The 17,422-nt window shown below is 36.7% G+C and overlaps 2 long non-coding RNA genes across 2 annotated transcripts; both read left to right on the plus strand.

Annotated features, from left to right (window-relative positions):
• Window positions 1–2,373: 2,373 nt before the first annotated feature.
• LOC135770557 (uncharacterized) lies at window positions 2,374–3,279 on the plus strand. Its single transcript, XR_010542694.2, has 2 exons — window positions 2,374–2,552; window positions 2,981–3,279. It is a non-coding gene; the product is annotated as an uncharacterized lncRNA (long non-coding RNA).
• Window positions 3,280–11,211: 7,932 nt separating this feature from the next.
• LOC135770558 (uncharacterized) lies at window positions 11,212–12,776 on the plus strand. Its single transcript, XR_010542695.2, has 4 exons — window positions 11,212–11,279; window positions 11,376–11,547; window positions 12,240–12,412; window positions 12,570–12,776. It is a non-coding gene; the product is annotated as an uncharacterized lncRNA (long non-coding RNA).
• Window positions 12,777–17,422: the final 4,646 nt, after the last annotated feature.

A 17,422-nucleotide genomic window follows, 5' to 3' on the forward strand; every position in this document is an offset into this window, starting at 1 on the left:
CCACTAATTATTTGGCAGCACGTGATGATGTGAGGTGCTTTATTAGATCAGAATTATTCGCTACAGACGTGAAGAGACACTTTCTTCATGGGCATAAGTTGCACGTTCATAAACATTCTTGCCTTTCACCGCAACGATGGAAAAGTAACGTTTGTGCTTTTTATACTTTTTGCTTGCGTCCGCTACCTTTGTTTTGAGATAGTTGTACTTGTCATCGCTCTGTTGTTGCGGGTTTGTGGGACTCGGAGGGATGGACTGCAGCGCGAGAACTGAGCTGCATGTGAGTGCCTTGGATGGGGCGATGCATCCTTTCACCGCCGTTTCCAAAAGTCTCCAACCACGCCAGAAAAGATCGCTAGATTTGTCCGTGCTGCTTTTTTAATAAAGTCGCTAAAGGGGTCTAAAAAGTCTCTTAATCTAGAGACAAAGTCACCAAGTTGGCAAGACTGCGCAGACTTTTTTTATACTGTAAAAGACTTTCTGCTGGGACTGACTGTTCGTGCTTGTGTATGAACTCTGCTGCCTCTGGTTGGCTAATGATGGAAATTAAGCCAATCATCATCATTGTCCCACCCCCTCTAAGACACACACACCAATCATCGTCAGATATGTGTCTCCCACCCCTAAACACACGTAGAGAAAAACTCCATTGCCTTTCTGGTTAATTCTTAACACGCACCGGCCCGGCGGCGGTCCCTAGGGGGCGTTTTTACGTGTTTTTGTACTTTGTTTAACATCAAATATTCAATCAACAATCATAAACTTTACATTATTTGAAAGTTTAAACACTCAAAATTCATGTTCTGAGCTTATTTTTGCAATCAATACACTGGTGTGGAAAGGGTTACATGAAATGCAGACGGAACGCATATAAAAATGGGTGTGGGTACTCACATGTCTTGCCATATGGTTCTGATCATCTCTGACAATTCCCAAAAACTTCAACGTACATTGCAACGTAAGGGTCCACTCTTCAAAAAGCATCCCACGTTTTAATCCAAAACAACGAAAAATAGTGATAAATCCAGCAATACCCTCCTTTATTTACATCCGCGCGTCCGCTAAGTGTGATCGATCATGTTTATTTTCTATCAAATATCGAGTTTTATCAGTGAAAATCCATCTCTTCCTGCTTCGTTGGACTCTTCCGATAAATATCCCGCCCTATTTTTCTGTTTTGTTCAATCAGATAAGGTTTGACAACTCAAAATGAATCGGGAACACCGATTTGCCCAGACAGATGTCCTTCAGCTAACCATAGGCTTTTGACTGGATTACGCCAAAACAAAGCCAGCCAATGCTTAGCCAGCAAAGTTTTGATGGGCAGGGGTAGTAACCAATCATGAAACGATTACAAGGATTCAATTTACGTCAGTAAAGTGTACTTCTGCGCAAATCTACAGAAGCGCATGGAGAGGAATGCCCACGCCCCCTCCCTGCGCGTTTGTTTGTTTGGGTAGCATAGCAGCCGGCTAGGCTCTCCGGAGCCGCTGAGAAACCTCTCAAAAGCCCTATTCGGACGGGATTAGTTTTACAGGGGGACCTCTGAGAAAATGGTGCTTCTCAGAGGTCCTCTGTGTTTTTAGTCCCGTCCGAATCGGCCATGTCTGTGTTTTTCTCTGACGACCTCCGTAAGAATTCCAGAGCAATTTACCTACTGTTTTTCGCCGAACTCAGAGGTCCTCTGAGAAATTTAATCCCGTCCGGATGCAAATGTCTGTGTTTGCCCGCAATATCTTTTGAAAACGCTGTTCATTTCGTGTTTTGGCCACCGTGATCTGCCGTAAGGTCTTACTTATGCGCGTATATTGTATTTCCTGAGTCCTGTTCATTCAGATATGGATGTTTTTTCGCATTCGGAAAAATAAAATAATTAAATCAAGACGAGCTGAATATCAAACACTGTTAAGACTGGCCACTGTAATATCATTAACGTTATAAGAAACTCCGTTCAAAGTTGTTCAACTCCGGAATGTTAATGTTAATTATTAAAGATAATAAATTGTTATTGCATTATTTCTTCATTTCTTTGGGTTTATTATAAGCAGACAGTTATATAAAACACGTAGGCTAACGTTACTTTAGTAGGATTTGTATATTTTATTTTGATTTGTAAAAATTAAATTAATAAATTACATGTTCTGTCATAATTTTACATTTAAAGCAAAATATTAAACATTACAAACACGCGTTTCCAGAGCACGTGCTCTGCAACGCCCAAATAAGGAAACAGACACTCCCATCTCTGGAATAGCCTGAGAATTTTAATCCCGTCCGAATCGATACATAAAATCACAGACGTCCTGGGGGAAACGTTGAAACTCAAACGTTGTTTGGAAAACTAATCCCGTCCGAATAGTGCTAAAGGTTAGATATAACATCTCCATTGTGGATTGTCGACTGCAGAGGACTTGTTTGTGTTGAGAGTGTTTTGGAGAAGTTGATAAAGAGCATGATCGCGGAGCAAAGATACAAGATTGGATATAAACGAAACCGCGTCGTCGACGAGAGATGGACCGGACTATGAGCTCAGCTGCGCTCGCTTGGATAAAGTAAGTGGATTCTTTTGTTCATTAGTTATTTTACGTTACATTTCTAGTTTCTTGTTAGCTGTTTTGATTATAAAGTAACAGTGGAGATGACTAAAATACGAGTTTTACATGGTTTCATTTTCTATGACATGTTATATAAATGAATCATTTTTATAGCTATATGAATCAAATGCACAGAATATACAAACTAAAAACAAGATATGTGGTGGAAAATATGAGTATTACCAGCTGAGAAATATAGGTTATTTGGCAAACATAAGACATTTGTAATTATAAATATATTCATGTAATGTGTGTATGTATTATGTTCATGTATATTACATCATAGTTTCTCATACAAATAGTTGTATGTCTCTAACTTTTGACTCAAACTAAAATCCTCTCTTGCTTTGTGTGTGTCTGTGTTGTGTTGTGATGTGATGTAACAGGTCTTCAGCTGACATCCAGAGGAGGACTGGAATCTGGAGTGCATTCATGAGCGACCACATTCAAAATAGCAAGTATTTTGTTATAATGTGCAAATGTTTTTTCTGAAATAGTTTTTTCTATGTGCTTTGGTGGGCAGAGAAGTTCTGAATTGATATACATCATGTAATATGTAGTCCTGACTCATTTTCTTTTGATAATCATGTCATTTTGTTATCATGTGTATATTTGGAGTTTCCAAGTGCACTTTTTCTGAAAGGACGCCTGGACTTTTTTGAAATAAAAGCTCACAGAAACAACATTTTTTGGAGTATCATTCTCAAATTTGAATCACAGCATGGTCAGACATTCAGTTTACCTATATGGTGTCCCCAGGTGTCTCAGATGACCATTTCATACCTTTTTTGCTAAGTGAATGTTATTTAAAGAAAAACGGAAGTCATTTAATGTATATTTTACCTTGTTTTACTCTGTTTCTTTACTACTCTGAGTTGTTATGACTATTAGGCAACAATATGTCAAGTGTCTAGTTTCAAACAAGACCAGAATTATGAATATAGACCATAGGGTTTAAGAGCTGCAGACGTTTTAGTTTGGAGTTGTCATTTTTCAGAAAATGCTCAAAAATAGAAGTGCTGGCTAACAGGTTAAAAGAGCCTACTCGGGTATATATTAGATATATTGGGATACCAGCGCTGGGGTGGCATATGGGGTGGCAATGCTTTTAGTTAGGGTGGCAACTGCCACCCCGTGCCACCCCGGTAGATCCGCCCCTGCTTAAAGGCGCTTTTGCTTACTGCTGGAATTTTGGGGATTGCTCCGTGCATCATTGGTAATATAATTAACGTGTTAAAGCGTGAAACGGAGTAGCGATTGCCTTATTTTCCCCGTGGTGACATATATCCAAATGAAACGGCTTTTGAGATGAAATAAAGGCAGGGCTGGATTTGAATTTGTCCATCGAGATCTGATTGGATCGTTTGAAGTTGGGTCATGTTGCTAATTGCTAATCATTGCGATATTCTCCCGGACCCCGCCCACCTGCCATACTTTTGACCAGAAGTGAAGAGAGATCGTTTTGAGGAGGGGAGGAGATTTGCATTTTTGATTAAAGATTATGAGCACACACTAATTTTTTAAAAATAATGAAGCTCACAGATAAGTCATTTGTTAATAATACCACAGTATTAAAAATATATATATATAGTTTTTCATTTCAATTTCATTGCGACTTTAATGTGTGTTAGCAGAGGTACAACAGTGACTGGCCCGATTGGCCAAATTAAATATGTTAGCACAATAAGATCCGAAACAGATCTCATGCGATCTCTTTACTCACGTGTTGTTTGAAAAGTTTTGTTTGTGCGCACCTCAAGTGCGAGCACAATCCACATCTCAAGCTTGCTAGTAACTGACAGGCAGCGCGCAAATGCCAACTGAGTTTGTTTTCTTGCACTTGAGCGGACATTTTCAAACTAAATCATCTCAAAATGTCTTTTGTACATTAAATACAAGCAGTTGAGGAAAAAAATTACAAATAAAAAAAACCTGTAGTTTGCAGTCTACATTAAATAACAAATAAGTTAATTAAAGCACAGGCTGTGAATCATGCACGAGAATGTCCAAGCAAAGTTGGAAATGCTTTTGGGGCATTACAGATTAGAATAGAATAGAATGGAAAGCCTTTATTAACATTAAAAAAGGAGCTCCGTATTCACCTTATTCCGCCCCACCCATTTTTTATTCTTCGCTCTTCCGCATTTTGTCAACTGCCTTCTGCTGCTAACATGGCACAGTGCATTCGGTAGCTAGTTTGGTGGTTAGAAGATTGTTTGTAGTTCACTATAACTTTAGTGAAATGACAAATATCGCTACTGCTATAAATGTTTTAAATTAGGAGCACGGTTAAAACTTCATACGAGGCTCGGATAGTTTTATATTGTCCCATGGTTTGGGACACAAATCATGAACTATTGTGTGTCATCAGCATAGAAGTGAAATGAGACTCCATAGCGGCAAATTATATGGCTGAGGGGGACCAGACAGACAGAGTATTAAAATTGAACAACTTTTATTAAATATTAAAATGTAATAGGGGAATTAAATATTTAAAAAAAACATCCCAGTCCTCGGGCCTTCATAGTAAGGGGGGGGGGGCATTTGGATCCTCTAGGTTCGTGGCTGTGAGCAGAGGTAAGAATTTCACAGGTTACTGGGACTTTAACTTTTCCTCCTCATGTCCGTGGCTCATGTTCTTCTAGCCTCAACGTGCTGTAATCTCCTCACGATTCCTCTGGACTCGAAACGGCTTCTGTCATCACAAGCACAGCACTACACTGCAAGCTTTTAAGTGTACACACACACAATGAAGACAAAAGACTCACCCACGACACTCCACACACTTTAAGTGACTAAGGACTTAGCCAAACTCGGCCCGGGGTCGTCGTGTGGCTGGTTAGACGATGTTCTCAGTAGAGGGAAAAAGCACCTAATTATAGACGCCGGACCTCCTGCGTTTACTCCTAATTGAATTGTACTCCTCAGCTCACCCACGCTTCTTTCCACGGTGGGGCCGCAACTGTTCATTGAACTCACAATATAGTATACCCTCTTCCACTCTGCACAGTACAATGTACAGCGTTACTCACGTGCGATGTCAATGCTTCACAGCGTTGGCTCTCTGTATAGACTTCCAGTATATCTCCCCGGCTCGCCCACGCTTCTCTCCACAGTAGGGCCGCAACTCTGAGTGCTAGACTCACAACACACAACACGGCTGCTCGTAAGGCCCCGATTGTGTTGCCACAGAAACCAGGAAGTCAAGCTGTTTGTAATGTTCGGCCCGGGCAGAAACCATCTTTGGGTGAAACCAATCTCCGCCGCTTTTGGTTCCGCCCTATCATAGTCACCCTGTGACATAAGTCCAATGGTTTGGTGTAGCCGGTTTAGAAGTATTCCATGGTCAACAGTGTCGAAAGCCGCAGACAGATCGAGGAGTATAAGAAGGGAAGGCAACCCATATCAGCTGCCATTCATAGGTCATTTGTGACTCTCAACAAGGCTGTTTCCATGCTATAAGCTATAATATTTGTTGTGCTTGAGATGTTCCTGGAGTTGGACGGCAACAACTTTTTCCAATACTTTGGAGAGAAAAGAGAGATTAGAGATGAGTCTTTAATTTGCAAAAACATCTGGATCAAAGGTGGGTTTTTTTGAGAAGTGGTCTGATTATGGCAGTTTTAAAGACAGATGGAACATTTCCAGACTGAAGAGAGTGGTTTATTACAATGGTAATCAGAGGACTTTACTAGAGATGTAGGAAAGGGATCAAGGGCCCAGGTGGTGGGATTCAACCTTTTAATTAACAGCTCAACCTCTTGTTGTGATATTTCTGGGAAGTGATGGAGGGGCTCAGATATTGCAAGCTGTGGGTGGGTAGTGTTGTGGGTCCAGGAAAAGTAGAATAAATTGAGTCTATTTTTGTTTTGAAAAAGTCCAGAAAATTATTACAGTGCTCTTCTGTAGTTTCTGTGATTGAGGAGGTTTGTGGTTTGAGAAGATGATTTATGGTGGAGAACAGCTTTTTGGAGTTTCCAGGATTGTTTCTGATAATGTTTGAGTAGAAGTGTGAGTGCGCCTCTGTGAGTGACTTTGAGTAGCCTTTCTGGTGTTCCCGAAAGGTGAGCTTGTGTACAGTGAGACCTGTGGCTTTGTATCTACTCTCGATGGCACGCCCAGCTGTTTTCATTTTACATAACTCACCAGTGTACCAGGGGGCTGATCGGGAGAAAGTGACTGTTTTGGTTATGACTGGGGCATGGAGGTCCAAAATGCTTCTGAGTGTGTTATTATAGTAATCCACAGATTCCATAGCTGGTAAACAGTTTACAGAAAGATAATGCTGAAGGTCGGATGCCATAGTCTCCGGGTTGATGTTTTTCAGGTTTCTGAAACAGATTTGGTGTTTGGGCTTGATGAGGGCAGTTGGTAAAGACATCTTCATGGAGATTGCCTTGTGGTCAGAAACTCCCAGGTCATACACCAGGAGATCGCTAAGATGGGCGGAGTTTGTGATGACTAGGTCGAGAGTGTGGCCCCTGTTATGAGTGGAAGCATTGACAAGTTGTGTCAGATTAAAACAGTCGAGTAATTGAAGAAATTCTGTTGCAGAATGGCAGGTGGAAGAATATACATGAATATTCATATCTCCAAGTAGGATGATATTGGCAGACAGTGTGCAGATGGTTGAGAGGATCACATTGTAAAGGTTTAATATAACTGCATGGCAGGTAACATCTGATCACATTGAAAAGGTTTAATATAACTGCATGACATCTGATCACACTGTAAATGTTTAATATCACTGCATGACATCTGATCACATATGAATGTTTAATGTAACTTTACAACAGGTAACATCAGGTCACATTGTAAAGGTTTATAAAAATAACTATGGACTAAGAAACAGCTAACTTTTTAGCAAAGCCACCCTGCAAAAAATTAAGACGCAGCTTTATCAGAGACATCAGGAGCTGATCCCAAGTGTTTATCTGGAAGCTGTTGGTGTATGTACTGGTGATGTGCTTGGCAACTGAATGTAATGTATGCAATATCAACCCTGTGTAAAGCTGACAAAGATGGTTGTTTCTCAGCAGAGTTATGTACATTTGTGCCAGCTCAACACATTGAAGCAGTTTCTCGGACAGGGTTTACAGGACTAGGCCTTAATTATATTAGTTTTTACAAACCCTACAAAAAAAACAAGACTGGTGCACATCTTGTGACAAAACAATGGCACTCATATATGTTGAGGTATGTCAGTACAAGGTGTTTTTAAATTATTGTAGCCTAAATATGCATTTTAGCCTGGGACCAGGATAAGCCCTGTCCGGGAAACCGCACCAGTGTTTTCCCATATCAGATATAGGTGGCTTCAGGTTGAGTTGTGATTTTAAAGTGTAATTGTGGTCAGAGATGGATGGATCCTCCCATTGGCCCTCATTTATCATTCTTGCGTAGAAACGGGCGTATATGTTGGCGTAAGATTATGCTTACACTCCTCTCACCGCCTGATTTATGAAACTGTGCGTACCGTTGATATTCAGGTGTACGCAATATCTGCCCTTCATAAATGCCGAGCGTCATTAGAATAACAAGCCCATATAAATTCAAGTCTCCGCCTCCCCCACGCCCTCATTTTACGCCATTGACACACGAAAGACGGCAAAGAAGAGAATCCGGGTAAGTGAAAAGAAACAAAATGGTTTTATTTGGCAGTTTAAAGAGTGGGATTAAAGACACATTAATAATTGGATGACAATTTGTAATATTCTTATTATTATTTTTATTAGTAATTGATATTTAGAAGAATAATTATTTATCATTATTATTATTTACTGTTGCCTACATCAAAATTCTATGTCTGCTTAATGGTTCAGTTAATTTTTTTTATATAATATTTTAAAATGATGTAGTAACTTTTGTAGTGTGTTGTTCTGTATTTACATACAGTTGTTTGTTAGCTGTACCTTAGATCCAGTTTGATACGGAGCTCCGGATATAATTCAAATTAACAATTTGTTTCCACGACATCCACATGTTTTAGCTAAGCTCATTCATAATTTGAAGTAATAATAATTGTAATAGTAATTACGAAATATTCTAAATATTATAATAATTAATTCCAAGGAACAAACTGTTGAATATTGGGAACAAATTCTAAATTTATGGCCATACTTTAGACTAAATAAGAAAAAGAAGTGTCCATAGCATAAAAAATTATTCGTGGCCATAATTTTGTCCGCATGTCATCATGATCGGATTTACGGCTCCATTCAACACAAGCATTTTACCTTACCTCATCTGTATTTATTTATCATCGAATGGTACGTAACTAGCTTACCTTTTATTGCATTACCATGTTTTCGTAGCACATCCTTGTGCTTTCTTGCAATGTGCCGCTTCAGATTCCAGGAAGAATATTTGCTAACTCTTTACAGTCTCTCCGCAGTCCCTTTCAATTTTTTCTTCCTGCTCAATCTTAACTTTGATTTTTACTTTACATTTATAAGGCTTGAATTCCATAACTTATTGCTAGACGTTTTTACAGATTCTCGAACTAGCAAATTATCAAAGGGCGTTCTGGGTTCAACGAGCGGTGCTGAGGGAGCGGAATTTTCGGAAAGGCGCTTTGATGGTAATATTACCGCACCGCTCAACGCTCCGCTACCACTAAGCTCCGTTCACATGCTCGCTCTGAAACATCAGGTAAAGCGCACAGGCTCTCAACTGAAGGAATACATATGCATACAAATCAAATGCTTTGGTAAAGTCTCACAAATTAAACATTGAACATTGTTGCATAAAAATAAACACTTAAGTTTATAATTACTACAGTTGGTCATAATATATCATATATTTTAGTTTGTCAGTACGTTTTGTGGTGTTAGGAAGTTTTTGCGCATTTCTGCACTAACTCAAAATGTGCGTACACCACCTCCTGAGCTGGCGTAGGATTTGAGCATGCCGTACGCCAACGTCCATATTGATAAATCTCAAAGTCACCGTGGTTTTGGGTGTACGCAAGGTGTACGCTGGAAATTTGGTGTACGCACTTTTGATAAATGAGGGCCATTGTGTTTCTGCATCACAGTTTAGGAACACGTTGATTGTATCATCCTCACAGTTGTCCATTGCATCACTAAACATCAATGCATCTGTGAAAATAATATAACCATAAACATTTTTATGTTAGCCTTTAAAATAAACTTGCATCATGAGAATTAATATATAAATGGCACCCATACTTAAACAGAACAGTGTGAAAGAGATGCATTAAAAAGAGACAGTAACATTATACACACAACCTCTAACTTCAGTGTTAAATAATATGTCGTTTAATATGTCATTATCAATATCTGAATGAGAAATGAACTGACCTCCTAGCATCCGAAATCTCGATAACTTGTAGGAATCACGTGAGCTACTGTAAGAATGTAATGTACTTTAATATCTCGTTGTACTATTGTAAATATAAAAATATACGGGGCAATTAAAATCATTCAAAATAGTTGCATTTTATTAGCTAACGTTACTGATATTAAGTTTATTCGTACACTGTAAGCAATTGCCGTAAATTTACAGCCAATTTTCAACACTAAAATACTGTTTTCATGTTAAACAGTTTAGTACTGTAATTAGCAATGCATTGTGGGCTGCTTAAATTGGAGCAACAAGACAGAGGCCCTCAACAGTAAGTTGATGTTTTAAATTACAGGACAATACAGTATTTTCTCGAAAATGCATGTTGACTGGGGAATTTGGAGCACGGTCAGAAGCAATATTAGTTTTATAAATTGAGGCTAGCCTTTTGCTTTTGGTCAATTTTCTTTAAAAAAATACAGAATTTGTCATTAACCCCTGGATGGAATTTCGGGAACCATTATTTGGATTGGAGATTTTCCAGAAGAGGACGTACAATTTAGATGATGTGCTGCACATTCTCAAGTGTTCTTCATCAAATTCATCGGGTCTTCTACAAATGAAACGGTAATTCAAATCTTATTCATATTGCCAAAAATGCTTGATATCAACTGATAGAAGCTTCTCTTGCTAGGGATTTAAACATGTCATTGAACAGTGAGGCTTAGATTTGAATAGCCAAAACAATATTACTTTTGAGTGGTATTTTGTTTAATTTTGGTAAAGTTAGCCGTAGGCTACTTCTGAATTTGAGAAACAACACTTATTAAAAAATTTACTTTAACCAAACCATAGGATTATTTGAACATCGACTATCCAAGATGAGTTTTATTTTGTTTGTGTCGACTTTTAATGAAAAGTGTTTTACAAACAGTTAACAAGAAAATAAAGCTAATTGTAGTTTGGTTAAAGTTGAATAGTCAAGGCTTTGCATTTTTCTTTTTAAACGCCAAATTGGTGTGAAAATATTGTCTTTCTGGACTCTTTGTGAATGCAATGTGTGTACTAGTTTGTGGGAGTACTACTACATATGTAAAAAGAGAGGTGTAAATATTTTTTTGGCTCAAAGAAGGCTGCATGTAAGCTACGTGTGACAACATGGAGTTAAAAAGATAAATTGTTACCCTTTAAATTTTGAATGTCAAATCTATTTAGAAGTTTGATTGTAGGTACCTCGTTCACGTCTTGGTTACATTCCACCTAGTGTTTACTAATTATTGTCCTTTTTATAAATTTTCTTCTTAAAAATTCAGGTATCTGCCACTGCAGCTGACGTTGAGACAACTCTCAGTCTTCCTGCAAGTCCTCGCCTGATACCTGGTAATATACATTTAATTTAGAATCATTGATAGACACATTGTATATTTTATCCATTCATCTTGAGTTTACAAATGTTTACATTACCATGTTGTTAAGTTTCAAGTGCAACAAGGCAAGTCACAATTAAAGGTTGGATGATCACCTTTAAGGGCTCTGAGGGCATCACACCAACATTTGCAATTGGACTTGCTGCTATGTTTGCAACCTACTACATTTTCAGCCTTCAGTATCAAGATGAGACAGCCTGCCCTCTGGAATTCATTCAGAGGTAAACCCCTTCAATCCCTGCCATCATTATATAGATATATACAATTAAATTAATGTGTCTGTATTTTATGCATAAAATGGAATTAGTACTGTACATTTCAAGCCTCAACACCTACACACACACACACACACACACACACACACACACACACACACACACACACACACACACACACACACACACACACACAGGGTATAGACTTTATTATAATTCCATTTGATGTCATTAAAGGAATAGTCTACCCTTTTGCCATATTAAACTATGTTATTACCTCAACCTAGACGAATTAATACATACCTATCTTTTTTCAATGCGTGCACTGTACAGCTTGTTGTGAATGTGTTAGCATTTAGCCTAGCCCCATTCATTTCTATGGTACCAAAAAAAAGTTTTATTTTGTGGCACCATACTTACTGGTATAACTCCTCATGTAACAGTCTTTAAATAAGGAAAACACGGAAGTGTTTGGTGGCTTCCCTGTTTGGTACCATAGGAATGAATGGGGCTAAATGCTAACACATTCACAACATGCTGTACAGTGCACGCATTGAAAAAAGATAGGTATGTATTAATTTGTCTAGGTTGAGGTAATAACATAGTTTAATATGGCAAAAGGGTAGACTATTCCTTTAAATCCACTCAATTTGTGCAATGACGAAAGACAAAAAAACAATTAATTGCTTTTGATTTAGGCACTTCATTGATATAAATCAAGAGAGAGGAACAAATGCCAAAATCATCAGACAAGATTGTCTCTAAGAAGAAAGGTGTGATCGTCCAGAAGTCGTCTTCTGCAGTTAAATACACACGTGGCCATGCTACTGAAGAATCTCCTTGACTTTTTAATGGAACTTCATATAGATCGGTGAGTATATAATCTTTCTCTCATTTTTTTGACAGTCTGGCATTGCCACAATTAAACTGGTATTTTTAACTTTATAAGCATTCGCTTGGAGTTTATACTTTACATTCGTGATTGTTTAGTTTATTTATGAGTATGATTGTTTTTTGTTCTTTGACAGTGGCAGCACTGGAATAATGCTGCAGAGAGGAACAGCGGCTACTAAAGTGATGATCGTCTCTTCTGGATCCACAAGAACTAAGATGTAAAAACACAAACCTACCTCACAGGACAATTTTAAGAGGTAACCTGCAAGTCTAGCTTGCAGTGGCACATGTGCCTATACGGTTTCATCCTAAATGTTTTTTTATGCTTATTATTGATACATCCTGACAAAATGTTCTACTGTACTATAATAGTTTTTAAAATGGCCTTAGGTATGTTTTCAAAAAGTAAACTATATGTTATGCCCTTCACATTTGGTTAGGATTAGGGGCAGTCTCTGACGAGCAATTTAAGAACGTACGTTTATTGCCATAGTCTAAAGCAAGAAACTACTGTTTCTGTTTACTACTAAAAAGCTTTTTCAACATTGTCCAACAGGATTTATTTTCTTTACTTTTTTGTATTCATGTTGACATTGACATTTCTCTTTGAAATAAAGGTGTTTGATTTGAAAGTTTTTGTTGCTTATTTTACATAATATTCACAATAATGCATATCTTAAGCAGTTGTCTTTAGCCCTGGGAATTCATTGGGCAAGTTCATGGGAGACTGATATTTTAAATATCAATGAAGAATTTTTAGAGACTAAATTTATGTTATTTAAAAAATGCTGCATATTTCTGTGATTATTTGGAAATTACAATAATATTGTTTAGGTTGTTACTTTAAACCTAAACAATATTATTTTAGTTTCTAAATAAATCACAGAAAAATGCATTTATTTTTACTGTATTAGACTGTGAAATTATTTAACAGTGTGACTACAGAAGTATTCTGTATTTCTGGTTTACAGACTACTACCGTAAATTAATTTTACATATGAATACTGTAAAAATAACGGTATACTGCTGGCGTCTCTGCTGCCAGCTCTTTACTGTAAATTATATAAATACAGAACAATACAGTTTTTCTGGTTTACAGACTACTACCGTAAAGTCATTTTACGTATAAATACCGTAAAAATAACAGTATACTGCTGGCGTCTCTGCTGCCAGCTCTTTACTGTTATTTTACAGGGAAATTTTTTACAGTGTAGAACGGACTTCACAAATCTAACGTTAGGCGAACGAGCACATAGTTAGCTAAGATAGCTTACCTGAAACTGACCACCTTATCAACACCCGGCGTGGCTTCAAGTTACCGGAACATCGTAGTCAAACCATTACTTGGGATTAGGGTGTTCCTCAGTCGGCTTCCCGTCCGTTAAAATTGGTAAGAAACAAACAAGGCGCTTGCGTGAACTTTTTAAGTTTAACGGGTCGCCTTCAGCCACTGCCTCAGCTGCTCATCTTCTATGCGGCCGGAATTACGTTGACAAAATGAGCGCAATGGTGCCGCCCTTGTTGCCGTGAAAAATAAGGTGAATAAGGTGCACACATAATTAGGACAGTGTAAATTAGCACATACTTGAGTCCAAGGAACAACTAAGGTAGTAGTGCAGGGATCAGTGCAAAATATTATCATTCATGTTACATTAGTGCAAAGTTGCATTTAATATGGTGACAGCTTTAGGGAAAAAGCTATCCCTGAGTCTGTTTGTTCTGGCCCGTATGGACCTGAAACGTCTGCCAGAGGGCAACAGGTTAAAGAGGTGGAAACCAGGCTGGCGAAACCGCTAAATAACTCTACAACTATATAAAATGAAAATATGAATATCACCACCATTAATGAATCTTTTTATTAATTATTAATTGTAAATCTCATTAATTGTATCATTAACTAATACATTTTTTTAATCAAAGTTGAAACTCTTAACATTAGTTAATGCACCATGAACTAACATCAATTACTGTAATGACATAAACAAGAATTAATAAATGCTTATATTTTCTGCTATATTTTTAATTGTTTTTTTTTTTGTTATATAATCCATTTACTAATGTAAACAAATATAACCTTTTTGAAAAGTGTTTCAGAAATTTGTATATCATATTATTCAGTACACATAAACGAATAAGCCAGGGTCTGTTTTGTTAACACAGCAGCTTACAGTCACAGCTCTAATGCAGTATGTATGAATATAAACCCTGAACGGATACCTGTAACCATAGTGACAGGTGTAAATTGAATGACTGTAACTTTATCAACAAAGTATTCTTTTACAATAGAGGAAGCAGCTGAGGAGCTATTAGGGATGCACAATCCGACATTTTCAGTCCCGATACCAATGCCTGGGCTTTGTATATCTGTCGATTTGGTTGTCATTTGATAGTAATCAATCGGCAGGGGTCGCTATTTTACAAGATAGGCAGATATTAAAGTTTGAAAAGATGATTGTGGAAAATGGATATTACTTGTGATAGTAAAAGATAATAAGTTATTTCTTTTGGTTAACTGTTATGCCACCAATAACAAAGTCATCAATAATATACTTTTTTCACAGATTGACTCTAGAATTCAGCATTTTATTTTCATATCCTTTTGACCAAATTGTATGGGGAGGGGATTTTAATACAGTGTCTGATGAAACACACGATAGATGGCCTTCTAAGAGAAATTCTGGTCCTGGAAGTGAATTGGTCAATGTATGTTCTAGATTGGGTATTATAGATGTATGGCGATATAAAAATCCAACAGGGAGGAATATACATGGAGTAATAACAAGGATTCATCACTGTGCTCACGTATTGATATAGTGTCTAACAATATAATTAATCATGTGACCTCAGTCCTGATTAAACCGTGTATAATGACAGATCATAAAGGAATATTTATTGAAGTAGGTTTGGTGCAAGGCAAATCAGATAAAAGAAATAATAATTATTGGAAATTAAATAGTAAATTGCTAGAAAATGAAGGCTTCAAGATACAGATTAAACAAATGATTGAGAAATAGGACAGTTGCATATAAAGAAAATTTGTATGGAAAATACTGGGAATTAATTAAGTTTGACTAGAACTGCAGCTATTAACAAAGGAAAACTTATAGCAAAATGTAAAAGAGAAATCATGAGGAAATTTAAATTTGGGTAAAATTAAAAGGGAAGCCTTGAGTTTTACAGAGATTGCGAAATTAAATGTATTACAAACTGAATTAGATAACATATATGAGGATAAAGCAAGAGAAGCATTTGTAAGATCTAGACTTAAATGGTTAGAAAAAGGGGAAAAAAAAATTTGGGCCTCGAGAAGAGAAATGAGAAACATTGAATTTGCCCACTGTCTCAAAATTAATGATCAACAATGAAACAGTAGATAATCATTAAATTTTTTCAAATTATTTTGCCCAGTTTAATACTAATTTGTATTCCTCCACCTTGACTACTTCCAGTATTGATAGTTTTTAAATTTTTTATTAATATTAAGTAGTTGAGAAAGTGTATTTACCTGCTTAAAAACGACAAATCAGCAGGCAACGATGGGCTACAGGGGAATTTTACAAGACTTTTTCGAATGAACTTTCAACTTTTTTTATTATTAGTTTTTATAGAAGCTATAAATAAATGTGAATTGCCAGCTTCATTAAAACAAGGCGTTATAACATTGATTCCCAAATCTAACAAGGAAAAGTTATTTATTGATAATTGGAGGCCAATCGGTTTGCTCAATAATGACAGTAAATAGTTTGCAATCATTTTTGCCAGAAGATTAAAACAAGGTTTAAACAAACTCATAGATTAAGAACTGTCTGGTTTTATGCAAGATCAAAAAACCTAACGAGAAGGACTGCACATCCAAAAAAAAAAATGTTAGGTACAGGTGCTGGGCAACAAATAATCAACGAAAAAACAACAGAAAGAAGCCCGCAAACTGATAATATGCTCCAATATAATGATTTAATGTTGCAACGTTTCAACCATTAAATCATTATATTGGAGCATATTATCAGTGTGCGGGCTTCTTTCTGTTGGTTTTATACAAGGCCGTCATATTAGGTATAATAGTCTTGGATATGATTGACTATAATCACCTCATAAATTATGACAGTTTTATTTATTGATTTATTTTAAGCATTTGATACATTTGAATTTTATTTTTAAAGTTAAGGTGTTGGGTTTTGGTGACTTGTTTTTGAAAGCAGTGAAAACATTATAATGGATGTAATAGCTTGGTTATTGAGGCATTCACTGCTGTTTCTGTTCTTAAAATGAATCTAGATAAATCTGCTTTGTTTCCCCTTAAAGTCTTCTTCCTTACACATATAGAAGGTATTCCAGTTAAACACCAATTCACTTATCTGGGACTGGGTACAGTTATTTGCGAAAATGAAAATCAAAGAAGCCGGTTAAATTTTGAACCAATTATTAAAAAAACCAAAAAGAAATTTAATTTTTGGGAAAGTATTATTGTCAAGGCAGAAGGTACTGTATTTCCAGATCTGTATACACTTCTTTATCATTAGATGTGCCTCCTATTGTAATAAAAAACTTGGATAAAATATTGTATGATTTTATCTGGAGAAAAAGCCCCATTATTTAAAGAAAGAGTTCATATGTAATACTAAAGAGCAAGGGGGATAGAGGTTCTGGTTTTAGTATCCTCAATAATACTTTCAAAATTAGATGGTTAATAGATTTAATGAAGAATAAAGAAAGTGGAATGTATTTCCCAAATATATATTTAAAACTATTGGAAGCATACATTCTTTGTTGAAGTGCAATTTTTCTGTTAATAATGTTCTGGTTAATCATAGACAGGCGCTACATAAACACAATTTCACACCACACAGTTTTTGCATTTGGAATTACAAAGACATATTATTTATCAAACCTGGATTAATGAGGGGATTATTTTGCTAAAACAGTTGTTAAATTCTGATGAGTATTTGCTTTCATACACTGAATTCAATTACCAGTTAAGCCAAGCGAA

The sequence above is a fragment of the Paramisgurnus dabryanus genome, chromosome 8, assembly GCF_030506205.2.
Source record: "Paramisgurnus dabryanus chromosome 8, PD_genome_1.1, whole genome shotgun sequence".
In the NCBI taxonomy this organism is placed as follows: Eukaryota; Metazoa; Chordata; class Actinopteri; order Cypriniformes; family Cobitidae; genus Paramisgurnus; species Paramisgurnus dabryanus.